The following is a 14,616-nucleotide window of genomic DNA, read 5'->3' as shown; positions in this document are numbered from 1 at the left end:
ATTATTTTGTTTGTGGTGATGGTTTCACAGGTAAATATATGACAGTTTCTCAAATTTGACTCTATAAATACATGTAATTGTATGTTAGCTTCTTTAGCTGTTTTATTGATATAATTAGTGATACTGTGAAACTTTGATGAGAAATTCATTTTTATATCTTTAGTGTGAGAAATACTAAGCAAAACAATTTTAAGCATGTCTAGTAATATTTTTTATAACTTAAAAATATCTACATGGAGATAAGGCTGAGTTATACAGCATGCTTTCAGACCCAATGATAGAGAACAGAAAGATATAGGTTCAAGAAACCTGAAACTTTAGCTCACTCAGGCACTTTTTCAGTATGGGTAGTTGGAGCCATGTATTTTCATAATGATGAACATAATTGTTGAGTTGAATTTTAAGTCTTGGAACTAAAATAGCGATCAGTGGGAACTATGTGGAACTCAATTATAAATGAATGAAATCGTAAGTTGCTTAATATAGTAATTATTGAGGGAGATGTACAGTAATTAGTTTGTAATACTAAGATTTTACTTTGTGATTTTTAAAAATACCTTTCAAAAGAGAAGTAGCTTCTCTTTCCCAAGCAGAATTGGGTGTGGAAACTTAAGTATTTTTAGGATTTTTCTGCATCAAACCAGGGCATGTATGTTGGCACGAAGTGGAAGTGACAGAACATTTGGGCTCAGGAATCACAGAGAACAGTGTGCAGTAGTGAAAGAGCTAGATGATAAAACTAGGTGGTGAGATATCACCTTACACCAGTTAGAATGGCCAAAATTAACAAAACAGGAAACAACATGTGTTGGAGAGGATGTGGAGAAAGGGGAACCCTCTTACACTGTTGGTGGGAATGCAAGTTGGTGCAGCCTCTTTGGAGAACAGTGTGGAGATTCCTCAAGACATTAAAAATAGAGCTTCCCTACGACCCTGCAATTGCACTCCTGGGTATTTACCCCAAAGATACAGATGTCGTGAAAAGAAGGGCCATCTGTACCCCAATGTTTATAGCAGCAATGGCCACAGTCGCCAAACTATGGAAAGAACCAAGATGCCCTTCAACGGATGAATGGATAAGGAAGATGTGGTCCATATACACTATGGAGTATTATGCCTCCATCAGAAAGGACGAATATCCAACTTTTGTAGCAACATGGTCGGGACTGGAAGAGATTATGCTGAGTGAAATCAGTCAAGCAGAGAGAGTCAATTATCATATGGTTTCACTCATTTGTGGAGCATAACCAATAGCATGGAGGACAAGGGGCGTTAGAGAGGAGTAGGGAATTTGGGTAAATTGGAAGGGGAGGTGAACCATGAGAGACTATGGACTCTGAAAAACAGTCTGAGGGGTTTGAAGTGGCGGGGGGGGGGGGTGGGAGGTTGGGGTACCAGGTGGTGGGTATTATAGAGGGCACAGCTTGCATGGAGCACTGGGTGTGGTGAAAAAATAATGAATACTGTTTTTCTGAAAATAAATAAATTGGGAAAAAAAAAACTAGGTGGTGAAATGTATGACTTTTGCGTGGGCTGTCAATATATAAAGGAGTATCTGTGTCAAAACATACAAGTATTCCTACTGATTTGCTAGTAGTCAACTAGCAACAAGTAAGAAAAGCTTTACATCAGCTTCTCGGACTGTCCATAGTCTCAGGATATAGAATGTGAAGTAGTACCAAGGAGATTTGGGAGTTGGGCAAACTTGGGTTGGAATTCCACGCTCACCACCTATTGGCTGTGTAATCATCAGCAAAATGTGTGGTTTCCTTATTTAAAAAGTGGAAATAAAACCTATCTTTTTAAGGTAGTAGAGCTAGCAGAGATAATGTATGTGAAGTACCTAGTACTCCAGGTCACTTAACCAGAACATGGGAATTTGCTCTAGGCTATGAAACAGTCCTGAAACTTGAAAGATCTTTATAACACCCTCAAACCCTACTTTGCAGGGTTCTTGTAAGAATGAGAAAGAATTAGAGGTGTTCTCTGTAAAGGACGTAGTATGATGCCTTGTACATGGCACAGAGTATGTTCTTGATAAATGGTACTAGTATGCACATTATTAAAGAAACTTGGGTAAGGATCTGAATTAGGCATCAGAAGACCTGGTCCTAGTTGCAACTGAAGCACCAATAACAGCTGTGTTCCCTCAAGCAACTCCCTTAGCATTTGTCCTTTGGAGCTAATTACCCCTAATGTCCCCTCTATCTTTAGAATTCTATAGCTTGTTTCCCTTTTACGTTATTTTTTTTCCCTTTTTTCTTTTTAAGTTGAAGTATAGGTGACACACAATGTTCCATTAGTTTCAGGTAGACAATGTAGTGATTTGACAAGTTTATGTGTTATACTGTGCTCACAAGTGTACCATTTGTCACTGTGGAACACTATTACATTGTTGACTATATTCTCTATGCTGTCTTTTATCTTCATGACTTATTCATTCCTTGACTGGAAACCTGTACCTCCCTCTCCCCTTCGCCCATTTTCTTCCCACTCCTCCACTCTGGCAACCATGTTTGTTTTCTGTATTTTGTTTTTTAGATTCCATACACATGTTAAATCTTATGGTATTTTTATTTTTATTTTTATTTTCTGACTTACTTCACCTAGCATAGTACCCTATAGGTCCATCCATGTTGTCACAAATGGCAAAATTTAATTATTTTTATGGCTGAGTAATATTCCTCTGTGTGTATACCCATACCCATACCACATCTTTATCTATGGATGGACACTGCGGTTCCTTCTGTATCTTGGCTATTGTAAATAATGCTGCAATAAATAGGGATACATATATTTTTTCACTGTTTTTGTTTTCATAGTGTAAATATCCAGTGGTGCAATTAATGGATCATATGGTAGCTCTATTTTTAATTTTTTGAGGAAACTGCATACTGTTTTCCACAGTAGCTTTACTGATTTACATTCTCACCAACAGTACACAGATTCCTTTTTCCCCATGTCCTCACCAAATTTACACTTCTTGTCTTTTTGATACTAGCCACTTTGACTGGAGTGAGGTGATATCTCACTGTTTTTTAATTTTTATTTTCTTGATGATTAGTGTTGTTGAGCATGTTTTCATGTGTCTGCTGACCAACTGTCACCCTTGGAAAAAAGTCTACTCAGATCCTCTGGTGTTTTTTAAATGAGAGTTTTGGGTTTTTTTAGGTGGTGTTGTATAAGTTTTTTTTTTTTTTTTGGTATATTTTGTATTTTGAATATTGGTTAATATCCCTTATTGGATATATCATTTGCAAATACTTTTTTTAATGATTTTTTTGAATTTATTTTTTTATTTATTTTCAACAGAACATTATTCATTATTTTTGCACCACACCCAGTGCTCCATGCAATCCGTGCCCTCTATAATACCCACCACCTGGTATCCCAACCTCCCACCCCCGCCCCTTCAAAATCCTCAGATTGTTTTTCAGAGTCCATAGTCTCTCATGGTTCACCTCCCCTTCCAATTTACCCGAACTCCCTTCTTCTCTCTAACTCCCCATGTCCTCCATGCTATTTGTTATGCTCCACAAATAAGTGGAACTATATGATAATTGACTCTCTCTGCTTGACTTATTTCACTCAGCATAATCTCTTCCAGTCCCATCCATGTTGCTACAAAAGTTGGGTATTTGTCCTTTCTGATGGAGCCATAATACTCCATAGTGTATATGGACCACATCTTCCTTATCCATTCGTCCATTGAAGGGCATCTTGGTTCTTTCCACAGTTTGGCGACCGTGGCCATTGCTGCTATAAACATTGGGGTACAGATAGCCCTTCTTTTCACTACATCTGTATCTTTGGGGTAAATACCCAGTAGTACAATTGCAGGGTCATAGGGAAGTTCTATTTTTAATTTCTTGAGGAATCTCCACACTGTTCTCCAAAGAGGCTGCACCAACTTGCATTCCCACCAACAGTGTAAGAGGGTTCCCCTTTCTCCACATCCCCTCCAACACATGTTGTTTCCTGTCTTGCTAATTTTGGCCATTCTAACTGGTGTAGACCCCTTCAGCAGGTTGTCTGTTCATTTTGTTGATGGTGTACTTTGTTGTGCAAAAGGCTTTTTATTTTGGTATAGACCCAATTGTTTATTATTGTTTTTGTTTCCCTTGCCTGAAGGGATAGATCTAGGAAAATGTTCTGAGGCTGATGTCAAACACTACTGTCTTTGTTTCCTTTTAGGAGTTCTATGGTTTCAAGTCTCATGTTGAGCTTCTTTAATCCATTTTGAGTTTATTTTTGTGTAGGGTATAAGAAAGCAATTCAGTTTCATTTTTTTTTGCCTCTAGCTGTCCAGTTTTCCCAGTACCATTTATTTAAAAGACTGTCTTTCCCCCATTGTATATTCTTGGCCTCCTTTATTGTAGATTAATTGACCATATAAATGTAGGTTCATTTCTGGGCTTTTTTTTTTTTTTTTAAAGATTTTATTTATTTATTTGACAGAGATCACAAGTAGGTGGAGAGGCAGGTAGAGAGAGGGGGAAGCTGTCTCCCCACTGAGCAGAGAGCCTGATGTGGGCTCAATACCAGGACCCCGAGATCATGACCCGAGCTGAAGGCAGAGGCTTTAACCCACTGAGTGACCCAGGCATCCCTATTTCTGGGCTTTCTAACATGTTCTGTTGACCCAATGGAATATTATTCAGCCATGAAAAAGAATGCTATCTTGTCATTTGCAACAGCATGGATGGATCTAGAGAGTATAATACTAAGTGAAATAATAAGTCAGTTGGAGAAACACAAATACCATATGATTTCATTCATTTGTGGAATTTAAGAAAAACATTAAATGAACAAAGAGAAAGAGTCAAAAAAGTAAACTTTTAAATATAGAGAACAAATTGGTGGTTACTAGAGTAGAGGTGGATGGGAGGATGGATGAAATACATGAAGGACATTATGAGTACACTGATCTTGATGAGCACTGAATAATGTATAAAATTGTTGCTTCAGTACATTGTGCACATGAAATGAATTTTTTGCTGTACATTAATTATACTGGAATTAAACTATAAAATTAGAAAAGAATATCTTGAAATTTTGGATTGTGATACTTCCAGCTTTGTTATTTCTCAAGATTGCTTTGGCTATTCATGGTCTTTTGTGCATTGGTGGTTCAGTGGTAGAATTCTCGCCTGCCATGGTCTTTTGTGGTTTCATACAGATTTTAGGATTATTCTAGTTCTGTGAAGAATGCTGTTGGTATTTTGATAAGGATTAAGTTGAGTCTGTAGATTGCTTTAGGTAGGCTGGCCATTTTAACAATACTAATTCTACTCTACGACCATGGAATATCTTTCTATTTGTGTATTCAGTTTCTTTCTTCGGTATTTCATAGTTTTAGAGTACAGATCTTTCACCTTTTGGTCAAGTTTATTTTTAGGTATTTTATTCTTTTTGGTACAATTATAAATGGAATTGTTTTCTTAATTTCTTTTTCTATTCCTTCATTATTAATATATAGAAATGCAATAGGTTTCTGTATATTAATTTTGTATTGTACAACCTAACTGAATCCATTCTAATAGTTTTTTTGGTGGATTTTTTTAGGGTTTTCTGTGTATAGTATTGTGTCATCAACAGATAGTGAAAATTTTACTTCTTCCTTACCAATTTGGTTGCCTTTTATAACTTTTCTTGTCTGATTGCTATGGCCAGGAGTCCAGTGCCCTTTTTAAATTAACTTTGTATTGTTTTCTTTTATATAATTAAAAAGAATAAAAATTCAAACAAGTGAGAAGAGAATAAAATGGTTTCTGTCATCCAAATTCTTAACTACTCTCAATGGTCTCTTGTGTCTTCTTTCAGAAAATGTGTGTGTGTATGTGTTTACTTTCACAGAAAAAAATACACAGGTTCTAAACATACTGTTCTAGATTGTAATTGATTTTCTTTCCAAGTAAAAACTTATCTTGAAGATTTTACCATGTCATATAGGTCTATCTGCTATGTTTTGGTTTTTGTCAATGACATAGTAGTTAGTATGTTATATTCCTAATGAGTGGAAGTAGTATAGCTCATTTAATTAGTCTTCTGTTAATGGACATAAACCTTATTTTTCCCTTTGTTTTGCAAAACAATATAGCAGTCATTTATCTGTGCACATTCTTTTTTCCAGATGCATAAATTTATAAGATGTGTTTTTTTATAATATGTATTTTTAGAAGTTGAATTTCTAGGTGAAAAGGTGTGTGTAGTAAAATTTTGATAATCTCAAAAAGAGGCCCTCCAAAGAGAATGAACAAATTTATATGGCCACTAACTATGTATTTATAATTATCTCCCCATATACTTACCAACACTGTGATAAACTAATTTTTTACCCAGAGTAAGTTTTTCATTAACACTATTCAGTTCATCCTCTATTAATCATATATATATATATATTTTTTTTTTTGCCTGTAGAAATTACTTGATTTGACAAACGTTTAGTCTCATAAAACTTTATTGTGTGTGAAGTATAATGTTAGATGTTTGGAGAAGTCAGAATTCATTAGATACCGTCTCTGCTCCTGATCAGGTGCTAACACAATTGTGGGAGGCAGACACATTCTGGCCTCATATTACCTTTCCTACTTTATCTATTTGTAATAACTTTTGTGAGCACCGTGGGACTGAAAATGAGCAAGTTTCATGAATATTTTAAGTGAGTACTAGAAGTTTCATGAATATGTTAAGTAGGCATAAGAATTTCCATGAATATATTAAATAGAAGAATGATCAGCATGGACAGTGCAGCCATAGCTTGCTAACCTCTATCTCTTGCATGCTCATTTGCTACCTTTGCATTTTTTCACATTATGAGCTAGTACAAGGAGATCTGATTGGGGATTTATGACTTACCATGTCTCTTTCATGCTTCTTGCAGGTTACCTGGACTCACTATCCTAAGTATCTATAACTAGATTAAAACACTTCTGCATCACTCTGAAAAAGAGCTCTCTTCTGGAAAACAATGATGTTTTAATGAGCAGCAGTATGTCAAGATCAGGACAACGAGGTAAAGGATAAACATAAATGAGGCTTCTGGAAGCAAATGGATGGCAGAAGTGGGGAGAGGAGATGAGAGTTGGGGGAAAACAATAATGATAATAGCAAAATGCAAGAATGAAGACTAATATTGGTGACATTTAAGTTTTTATAAGCCTTATGTTAGGTTTTTAATTTTTGCCATTAATTAAGGCTGAATGTGCCCATGACGTATTCCTTATCAGACACACATTCCTTATTAAATACTTCACAGTAATTAAGTGCTCTGGCGTCCTCTTTGCCCTAGTCTTGGCCCCTGGGTGATGTGATGACAGCCAAGCCAACTGTTCTGTGCAAATAACTGGATACCCCATAGGTGAGGAAAGGGAAAAATGATTTTTTTCTTTTGGCACACAAAGGAGAGGGAGGCAGCTGCAAATAAAATCACTCCAGATACTTAATAGTCCCTTGTCTCTAGGATTTGTGACAAACGGTTTCCCAAGGTTGGGGGTTTATTACTTCCTGAAATGGGAATACCTCAGTAGATAATGCTCTCTTCAAGCACCTTCTGACCTAACCCAGGAACTTACCCTGGGACTTAACCTCTTGACTTTTGGGTCGATTTTAAACTATAGATCTAGACATATTTCAAGGAGAAGTGAAAGTAAGCTTTCCCTCACTTTAGAGCATATACATTTTTGTAGCTCAGGAGGATGAAGCTTTTTCCAGGATCATAGATAAATTCTGGGAAGTTTTATCTCTCCACAGCTTGACCAGCTGTATCCTGGCATGCATTCACTTCAGTTGTCCCTTATCTTTACTGGGATGCATTGTTTTGTGAACAGGTAGGGATTGGGGTCCACAAGCTCAACTAAACTTAACAGTAATTCATCCATTCATTCATCCATCCATCCATCCATCCATCCATCCTTTCTTTCTTTTTTTTTCCTTTTCTTTCCCTTTCTTTCTTATAATGTTCTGTTAGTCACCATATAGTGTGTCATTAGCTTTTGATGTAGTGTTCCAAGATTAATTGTTTGCATACAACACTCAGTGCTCCATGCAATACGTGCCCTCCTTAACCATCACTGGGCCAACACATCCTCCCACACCCCTCCCCTCTAAAACCTTTAGTTTGTTTCTTGGAGCCATAGTCTCTCATGGTTTGTCTCCCTCTCCTGATTTCCCCCTCTTCGTTTTTTTCTTCCTTCTCCTAATATCCTAGATGCTATTCCTTATGTTCTATAAGCAAGTGCAAACATATAACTGGCTTTCTTTTCTTGACTTATTTCACTCAGCATAATCTCTTCCAGTCCCATCCATGTTGATGCAAAACCTGGCTATTCATCCTTTCTGATGGCTGAGTAATAATTCCATTGTGTATATGGACCACATCTTCTTTATTATTCATCTGTTGAAGGCCATTTTTGCTCTCTCCACAGTTTGGCTACTGTGGCCATTGCTCCTATGAACATTGGGATGCATATGGTCCTTCTTTTCACTACATCTGTATCTTTGGGATAAATACCCAGTAGTGCAATTGCTAGGTCAGAAGGAAACTCTATTTTTAATTTTTTGAGGAACCTCCACACTGTTTTCCAAAGTGGCTACAACAACTTGCATTCCCACCAACAGTGCAAGAGGGTTCCCCTTTCTCCATATCCTCTCCAACATTTGATGTTTCTTATCTTGTTAATTTTGGCCATTCTAACTGGTGTAAGGTATCTCAATGAGGTTTTGATTTGAATTTCTCTGATGCCTAATGATGAGCATTTTTTCATGTGTCTGCTACCATTTGTATGTCTTCTTTGGAGAAAGGCCTGATCATGTCTTCTCCCCATTTTTTGACTTATTTGTTTTTTGGGTGTTGCATTCAAGAAGTTCTTTGTAGATTGTGGCTATTAGCCCTTTGTAGTGTCATTTGGAAATACCTTCTTCCATTTCACGGGTTGCCTCTTTGTTTTGTTGACTGTTTCCTTTGCTGTGCAGAAGCTTTTATCTTGATGGAGTCCCAAAAGTTCATTTTTGCTTTTGTTTCCTTTGCCTTTGGAGACATGTCTGAAAAGAGGTAGCTATGGCTGACATCAAAGAGGTTACTGCCTATATTCTCCTCTAGGATTTTGATGGATTCCTTTCTCACATTGAGATCTTACATTCATTTTGAGTTTATCTTTGTGTATGATGTAAGAGAATGGTTGAGTTTCAGTCTTCTGTATATAGCTGTCCACTTTCCCCAGCACCATTTATTGAAGAGACTGTTTTTTTCCACTGGATATTTTTTCCTGCTTTGTCAAAAACTATTTGACCATAGAGTTGAGGGTCCATATCTGGGTTCTTTACTCTGTTTCATTGGTCTATGTGTCTGTTTTCATGCCAGTACCATACTGTCTTGGTGACCACAGCTTTGTAATATAGCTTGAAATCAGGCAGTGTGATGCCCACAGCTTTGTTTGTTTTTTTCAGCATTTCCTTAGGGATTCCGGGCCTTTTCTGGTTCCATACAAATTTTGGAATTGTTTGTTCCAGCACTTTCACAAATGCTGATGGTATTTTGATCGAGATGCTGTTGAAAGTATAAGATTACCCTGGGTAGCACAGAAATTTTAACATGTTTATTTTTCTGATCCATGAGCATGGAATGTTTTCCCATCTTTTTTGTGTCTTCTGTTTCTTTCATGAGTGTTTTGTAGTTCCTAGAGTATAGATCCTTTACTTCTTCGGTTAGGTTTATCTTAGGGTTTTTGGTCCTATTGTGAATGGAATTGATTCTCTAATTTCTCTTTCTACAGTTATATTGTTAGTGTATAAGAAAGCAACTGATTTCTGTGCATTGATTTTGTATCCTGCCACATTACTGAATTGCTGTATGAGTCCTAGTAATTTGGGGATGGAGTCTTTGGGTTTTCCACATAAAATATCATGTCATCTGTGAAGAGAGAAAGTTTGACTAGTTTGCTGATTTGAATACCTTTTATTTCTTTTTGTTGTCTGATTACTGTTGCTAGGACTTCTAGTACTATATTGAACAATAGTGGTGAGAGTGGGCATCCTTGTCATGATCCTGAACTTATGGGAAAGGCTCTCAACTCTTCCCCATTGAGAAAAATACTCACTGTGGGTTTTTCATAGATGGATTTTATGAAATTGAGGAATGTTTTCTTTATCTATAATCTGAAGAGTTGTAATCAGGAAAGGATGCTGTATTTTGTCAAATGCTTTGTCTGCATCAATTGAGAAGACCATGTGGTTCTTCTCTCTCTTATTAATTTGTTCCTTTGCATTGATTAATTTGTGAATGTTGAACTGCTCTTACATCTCAGGGATAAATCCCACCTGGTTGTGGTAGATAATCTTTTTGATATACCATTGGATCTTATTAGCTAATATCTTGTTGAGAATCTTAGCATCCATGTTCATCCGGGATATTGGTCTGAAATTCTTCTTTTTGATGGGGTCTTTGGCTGGTTTTGGGATCAAGGTAATGCTAGCCTCACAGAGTCTGGAAGTTTTCCTTCTGTTTCTGTTTTTTGAAACAGCTTAAGAAGAATAGGTATTATTTCTTCTTTGAATGTTTGGTAGAATTCCCCAGGGAATCTGTCAGGTCCTGGACTCTTGTTTTTTGGGAGGTTTTTGATCGCTGCTCAATCTCATTACTAGTTATTGGTCTAGTCAGATTGTCAGTTTCTTGCCTGTTTCAGACTGGGAAGTTTATAGGTTTCCAGGAATGCATCCATTTTTTCTAGGTTGCTTAACTTACTGCCATATAGTTGTTGATAATAATTTCTGATGATTGTTTCTGTTTCCTTGGTGTTATGATCTCTCCCCTTTCATTTATAATTTTATTAATTTGAATCCTTTCTCTTTTTTTTGGATAAGTCTGGCCATTGGTTTATCAATCTTACTAATTCTTTCAAAGAAACCAGCTTCTAGTTTCGTTGTTGTATTCTACTGTGTTTCTGGTTTCTAACTCATTGATCTCTGCTCTAATCTTAATAATGTCCCTTCTTGTGCATGGGGTTGGCTTAATTCGTTATTGATTCTTAAGTTCTTTTTTTATTTTTAAGATTTTATTTATTTATTTGACAGAGATCACAAGTAGGCAAGTAGGCAGAGAGGCAGGCAGAGAGAGAGAGAGAAGTAGGCTCCCCACTGAGCAGAGAGCCCGATGTGGGGCTCAATCCCAGGACCTTGGGATCATGACCTGAGCCGAAGGCAGAGGTTTTAACCCACTGAGCCACCCAGGTGCCCCAAATCTCCAGTTCTTTAAGGTGTAAAGGTAGTTTATGTATTCAGAATTTTTCTATTTTTTTTCAGTGAGGCTTGGATGGCTATGTATTTTCCCCTTAGGAATGCCTTTGTCCTATCCCATAGGTTTTGGACTGATGTGTTTTTGTTCTCGAGATGAATGAGTATTCTGTTGTTTCAGGGTGGAATGTTCTGTATATATCTATGAGGTCCATCTGGTCCAGTGTGTCATTCATAATTCTTGTTTCTTTGTTGATTTTCTTTTAGATGATCTGTCTGTTGCTGAGAGCAGCATGTTATGGTCCCCTACAAGTAAAGTATTCTTATCAATATGTCTCTTTACTTTGGTTAACAGTTGTCTTATGTAGTAGGCTGTTCCCATGTTGGGGACATAGATATCTACAGTTGTTAGATTTTCTTGTTGGATAGACACTTTAAGAATGATATAGTGTCCTTCTGTATCTCTAACTACAGTCTTTATCTTAAAATCGAATTTGTCTGATATGAGAAATGATACCCCAGCTTCCTTTTGAGGACTGTTTGCATGAAAGATGGTCTCCATCCCTTCACTTTCAGTCTGGGTATATCTTCAGATTCAAAATGAGTTTCTTGTAGACAGCATATGGATAGGTCCTGTCTTTTTATCCAGTCTGCAACCCTGTGCCATTTTATGGGAGAATTTAGGCCATTTACATTGAAAGTGATTATTGAAAGATATGATTGTATTGTCATCATGTTGCTTGTGAGGTCCTTGAGTCTGTGGATTGTCTCTGTATTTCTGTTCTATATCACTCTTGGGGTCTTTGTTCTTTTATAGAACCCCACCTTAGTATTTCTTTCAGGGCTGGCTTAGTGGTCACATATTCTTTCAGTTTTTGCCAGTCATGGAAGCTCTTTATTTCTCCATCCATTCTAACGACAGCCTTGCCAGATAAAGTATTCTTGGGTGCATGTTTTTCTCATTTAGTATCATGAATATGTCTTGCTAGCCCTTTTTGGCTTGCCAGGTTTCTGTGGACAGGCCTGGTGTTATTCTGATAGTCCTCCCTCTGTACGTAAGGAATTTCTTCCACCTAGCTGCTCTTAAGATGTTTTCCCTGGTTTTAAGATTCATGAGTTAGCAGAAGTCACTGTATTCAGTCCTGTGTCTCAGAGATTGCAGTCTGTTCTCCAGAAAGCCCTCGCTTATTACATGCCTGGGGGTCAGTCTGCTCTTCTTGATTTTGGAGGGTGTTCTCTCTTCCTATAGGACCCAAATGCTTGTTTCATTCCTCAGATTAGGGAAGTTCTCAGCTAGGCTTTGCTGAAATATATCTTCCAGTCCTCTCTCTTTCCACCTTTTCAGTGATCCCAATAATTCTGACATTGGAACTTCATAGCATCATTTATTTTTCTAAATCTGTTTTCATGGATTCTAAGCTGTTTGTTCCAGGCCTTTTCCTGATTCTTCTTTTCTATCAGTTTGTCTTCTAGATCATTAATTTGTTCTTCTGCCTTGTTTACTCTAGCTGTTAGAGTATCTAGATTAGATTGGATATCATTTATTCCATCTTTAAATTATGCCAGGTCAGCTCTCACTTCTGCCCTTAGAAAATCTATGTTGCCATTAATGGTTTTCTCCAACCTAGCTATTGTGTGCATAACTGTTACCTGAAGTCTATTTCTGACATCTTGCTTATGTCCATATCCATTAGTTCTGTGGCAGAGGTCACAGTCTCTGAAAGAGATTAAATTAAATTAATTAAATTAATAAAATAAAATAAAATTTAAGTTAATATAAAATTAAATTAAACTTAATATAAAATTAAATTAAGTTTAATTTAATTTTAAATTAAATTAAGTTTAGTTTAATTTTAAATTAAATTAAAAATTCAGTCTCTGAATTTTTCCTGTGTTGGAAGTTCCTCTTTCCAGTCATTTTAGTAAGAGATGGTTGAGGGAATGTACAGAGTCCAAACTATTGACCACAACCCAAGCAAGATGCACCTGTTTTATAGGGACCTTAGGGTTATTGGCCTCTTGAGCTTTCAGCCTGTCTTCTGCGGGGGAGTGGCCTTCCATGCTGTTTACTCAGGCAACCCTATTTGGGCACAGTTGCCCTGACCCCTGTGGCGGGGGAATGGGTTCAGTGAAAACCAGTTTTGGGGTTTTTTTTTCCTCTGGCAGCTTTACCTGACAGCTTTCTGTGTCTCTTCTGAGAGTCAGAGCAGAAGTGACTGTATTCAGTCCTGTGTCTCAGAACAGAGAGATTGCAGTCTGTTCTCCAAAAAGCCCTCCAGATCACACAGACTCTGTTTTTATCTGTGTTGATAAAAACTAGGTTGTGTGTCCCACAGCAGTACTCCCAGCCCTTGCTTCCAGGTCTGACATGTCTCTGTCCTTTGTGCTTCTAAAACTGCCAGCAATTGGCTTGCATGTATGCCCCCAAAGCTCCAGGTTTCAGTCTGGGGGCTTCCCTAAAGTCCTTTCCCTGCTGTCTGTTACCGGTCTGTGAGTCTGTTCCCCGTCCCCAACATGGGAGCTTTTGTGCTTCTGTATTATTTCACCTTCCTGGCACCAGTGCTTATGATGACTCTCTCCCCCTTCCATTTATCTTGTAGCTCCCTGCTTCATACCTCAAAACTGGCCACCGGAGTTGGCATATATCCTGATATATCTTCTTATACCTCAGGCTGATTTTGTGAGTGTTCAGAGTGGTCTGGTAGATATTCAGCTCAATTCAGGGGACCTGTTGAAATAGGGTCCCCTATTCCTCTGCCATCTTGGACCCCTCCTTAACAGCAGGTTATCACATTCATTGTATATGCCTGGGAGTAAAGGTAGGGTGTTTTGTTTTTGGAGGGATTTTCTGGAGGGATTTTGGAGTGTTTTGTAGAGGAGCTGGCTCTTAAAAATGGGCATGAATTGTCAAACAGAAAGGGATTGGAAAATTTTCAACCTGGAGCAGTGCTTCTCAGAAATTCTGGTAGAAGACTTCAGATAGCAAAAGGGGGTGGCCACAAACCTTGGGGGGCTGGCTTTGGGAGGGGTGTCTGTGCTGCCACCCCCATCACCAGTTGTGGTGGTGGAGGGGATAGTTAGAGATTTCTCACTGCCTTGAAGTTTCATTTGAATTTTGCATCCAAGTTAAAAAAAATAAAGTTTCACTCTCAAATCTTGGTGATCAAAGTTAAGTTCTTCCCTGGTTTCTCTTCCTTTTGCATATCCTCAAGGAAGAATAGTTCCTCAGTTTAAAAATCTGGGACACAGATGGGTCATCACAAACCGAGACATGGAGATAGGACTTAAGGGGAAGGACAGAGAAATGTGAATTGGTTGTTGAGTTGAGATGGGGGAGGCACATGGTGGAAAATGGTGGACCAGGCAGCACATGATGTAGGTCCTTGA

At 37.7% G+C, this 14,616-nt stretch overlaps 1 long non-coding RNA gene across 1 annotated transcript in view; it reads left to right on the top strand.

Moving 5' to 3' along the window:
- Positions 1-14,616, top strand: part of LOC122912510 — a 202,145-nt gene that overhangs the window by 64,985 nt on the left and 122,544 nt on the right. Inside the window, exon 2 of the long non-coding RNA XR_006385638.1 lies at positions 6,884-7,015. This is a non-coding gene — a long non-coding RNA (uncharacterized LOC122912510). The remainder of the gene's footprint in view (positions 1-6,883; positions 7,016-14,616) is intronic.

Source organism: Neovison vison, chromosome 7, assembly GCF_020171115.1.
Source record: "Neovison vison isolate M4711 chromosome 7, ASM_NN_V1, whole genome shotgun sequence".
NCBI lineage: Eukaryota > Metazoa > Chordata > Mammalia > Carnivora > Mustelidae > Neogale > Neogale vison.
Note: the sequence above shows the minus strand (reverse complement) of the source record. Positions and strands in the feature narration are given on the sequence as shown.